The sequence below is a fragment of the Dermacentor albipictus genome, chromosome 6 (assembly GCF_038994185.2).
Source record: "Dermacentor albipictus isolate Rhodes 1998 colony chromosome 6, USDA_Dalb.pri_finalv2, whole genome shotgun sequence".
Lineage (NCBI taxonomy): Eukaryota > Metazoa > Arthropoda > Arachnida > Ixodida > Ixodidae > Dermacentor > Dermacentor albipictus.
In genome coordinates this window covers 46,913,979-46,917,921 of record NC_091826.1, presented here as the reverse complement: position 1 = coordinate 46,917,921, position 3,943 = coordinate 46,913,979, and positions in this window count along the sequence as shown.

Here is a 3,943-nt window from a genome sequence, read left to right as displayed (position 1 = left end):
CTAAACTATTCACCACACACTCACGCAGTTCGCACCCGTTGGTGCACTCACGGCGAACGTGACGGCAAGACAAGAACGACAGGACTGCCACCTTCTGTTTGTGCACAGTTTACTAATAAACATAGTGACGACGGTCGGCTCTTCGCGACACATGTCCAGATCGTAGTTGCCCTGCGGATTATGCTCCTATCTTTAGATTTTTTTCATCTATATTTATTCCATTCTCATTTAGAAGTAAAAGAAAACACATCAAAAAGAAAGCGCCGGAGAGAGACCCGCGATTTGCAACCTATGAGATCAACGCATTAATGAACTCGTGAAGGATGGTGCAAATTACATTGTGCCAGCCGCTGAACTCTATGCATTCAGACAGTTATGCATTCGAAGCCGTAGTCGTTAATTTAACATGACAAAGGAAAATTTTGCGCCAGGACAGCAACCACCAGTTTACCTTTTGTTCTGGTCACTTCGTCAGCTCCTCGAAAACAAAGCAGCCGAAAGATGACATTGCATTTTTCTCTGCAGAAACCTCGTCTGTAGCTCACTTATCCTACTGCAGTTAAAACTCGGTCTAAGAAAACCCTATTTTACGAAGTTCTCCGTCTAATAAAGAAATTTTCATTCACCGGCAGGTACTCCCAGAGTTCCGTAATATCATCAACCCGAATTAACGAAACAAACTTGGTCGAACTCGATTTAATGATATTTTTCTTGAAATAAATGAGTTAAAAAGCGGTGATTTTTATTCTAATTTTGATACAGACGGGTTTTTCTTGAAGCGTGCGCTCTAAAGCTATCCCCTTAAAACATCTAGGTGCCATGGTCACATCCCTAGCTTTATTTTGACGAGGCTGCATGCCACACCCATGCACGGAAGTGTGGACTCTACGCCACCTGGGTATAAGGTAATTTGCGACAAATACAATGCAGCAGTAACATTCTTCGCGTCTCTACGTTACAATTTTAGATTTAGAAGGAGCGAAAAATTGCTTCCTCGATTTTACGCACTTCCCCATTTAACGAAATAACTCCAGCGTGGTCATTACTTCGTTAAATCGAGTTTCAACTGTACTTGCTACCCGTCGATGTAAAGAGAAAAGTGCAATGGAAACGAGGCCGTCGGTCGCTCGCTGCCGTCTCTGCTCCGTGAATAGTTTTGCACCTTCGGCTGCCTGCCGTTTTAATGCGAAAGCATCAATTGACTCGAAAAGCGCAAAATCCGGCATTTTCGGTGTGACCACGCGATGGTACAAAAAGGCTACGAACCGTCGACCTTCGGTGCGAGTCGAACCCGCCAATTTGGCATTAGTTAAGGCGAAGGTTTTTAAGTCACAGTTAATTAATACATTGTTAATTAAGGCACCCGAAACCACGAACTTTTCTGTTGATTAAGGCAAAATAATTAGAGAACTCGAAGCCACGACCTTGTTTGCAAGTCGAACCATCGGCATCGCGCTGCGGCAAGTCTAAGCAACACGTACGGTTCGCAATCCTTTCGCATTCATCCACATAGGGATAACTAAACGCAGTTGATTTTTTTTTTGTTCTCAATTTTTCGGGAAACATTTGTTTACTCGAGGGTCCTTGATTATTGACGAAGAAAACGGACGGCGAAATTTGACTTCTCGGATTCCGCACCCGTACCGCGAGCCGGTAACTTCAATTTCACTTTACACGTGAAAGGAAGCCTACAGTGCATCAGAAATACTTAGGCACTTCAGCACCTGACCGAAATCTTTTGTTCTCACTATTTTAGGGGGGAGGCGGACACTGTTTACAGTCTAGTCGTTCATTATTAGCAGACAAAAAAATGAGAGAGAGAGACAAAAGGGAAGATGTTAACCTTCGCTATCATTTTAGATTCTGCTCGTAAGTACGCCTACGAACGTCAATATGAGGCTATAAACTTTAACATTTGATGTACATTCGTGTTGCTGGACACTTTTTATGCCCGTACTGTCCAATAATCTGAAGACAGCGGGTGTCATGCATCAGGAAGAAATTATTGCTTACGTTAAATAACTATGCCACCTTCTATGACGTTTACACTTGGTCTACTTCTTCCTTTAAGGTTGTAATTATTAGACTTGTTCGAATAAAGGCATGTAATAATATACTGCTTAGTAATGCATTATTTGTTTGCATTTTTCTTGTTTTTCGTGCACGTTGCATATCCAACACAAGCACTTACGGTAATATTGCGTCGTCACCTCGTTCTCTCAACCTTTTGCTGTTTCTCCCCAACCTATTACCTCAATTGAGGAGAAGGCCAGTGAAAGGCTCCGCCGGCTGAAATCTCGACCGTATCATTAAGCTTTCCCCTTGGTATAGGCATCGTTCACGCATTACGTAACACTATTATATGTATATATATTGCCATGTGGTAGTGCCGGTGAAAAAAGCAGCAAAACAGTGAATGGCAAAACTAGTCTTCCATTGGGCGAGCCTGTGCCCTAAAACATAGGCTACGCTCAAAACACCACGATTAGCGGCGACAACGCAGTCGGTCAGCGATCGCAGAAAATCTGATCAGCGGGTCAAGCGCGTCTGCTTTTATCCGTCAGTCGTCGAATGTTCCAGAGTAACCGTTGGTACCTGTGTGTCTTCCACACAGTTCCACACTATTCGCGTCGCGCATACATGCAATCAGATTACACAAGTTTCTGTGACAGACAGCGGGTGGAACCATCGATAACATTCGAGAAACTTCCGATAGATGCAGGTGTGTCCTGCGCTCTGCGATAATGTTTGTTAGGTGGTGACAAGTGGTCACCCGGAAAAGGTAGACAAGTGCACGTGTCAATATACAAATATTTAATAAAGTTATTATCAATAGGTTATAGTGTATCTTAGTTTCGTTATCATTTCCCCCCTACCTGCCCCTACCGGGACTTTAGGGGTAACCGAATAAAAAGACCATCCGAAAAATAACGAGATCATCGTCTCACGCGACGTTGGATGGAAGGCGAGAAGTCGCCGTTCGCAGGCGAAAGCCATGGTCTCGTTCGATCGGGTGAGTGACTCCTGTTCTTAATGGGAGCGTTTTTGCTGCCGAGGCTCAGCGAGTCTAGCATATCGGGAACAGTTGAAGACAGCACAAGAGAATGCCTGAAAATATATGTGCATCGGGTCGAAGAGAAGAGGCGCGGCCATTTCGCGATCAGAAAATAAATAAATAAATATAGAGAGAGCAGCATTCCGGGCAAGCCGGTAATCCATTACTTAAATGATATTTCGCGACACATAAAAAGAAACGACACGGACGGGAGAGAAGACGACACACCAAGCGAAAACTTTCAACTAAATTTATTGTGCCACTGCGTCGATTTTATACATGGGAAGCAGTGTAGACCACGCATGCCCTTACAAGAAAATGAAGTGCGAATTCATGTAACATAGTTACGAGTCATGTGATGCCTCCTCCAAGAAACTTAGTTCTTTTTCTGTGAGAGCCAAAGACGGGAAGCTAACACATTCATCACTGGACGTCTGGAGGTAGAAAAGCACTCGAACGATTCCCCCAAGCTGCACGCACACTTCAATGAACGAAAACGAGGTAAGGCAACTTCAACTAGACTATACGAGCCTTAGGGTATCGTCTTCTCGCAATCCCGCTTTTCGATACGTCACGCGACGTATCATTTGGGCTATGTTGTTGGCTGTGGATTTGAGACTATGTACGACAATTGCGCCCTCATTTTTCGATGGCCATTCAAGCCAAAGGGCATTAAAATGGACGTGCCAAATTAGCTCATCTGGGTTACCTCGCGGAAGACAGCCATTGGGGTTCGAAGATTTTATTGAGCATTGATCTGAATGTTGATTCAAAGAGAATTTGTGAGTGCGCAATCAAAACAGGCTCTTTCAAACCAAAATCAAACCACGGCCACTTTCTCGTGGTGGACAAGCGGCATGGCATCACCAGCAAGCAAGCAAGGGTAGA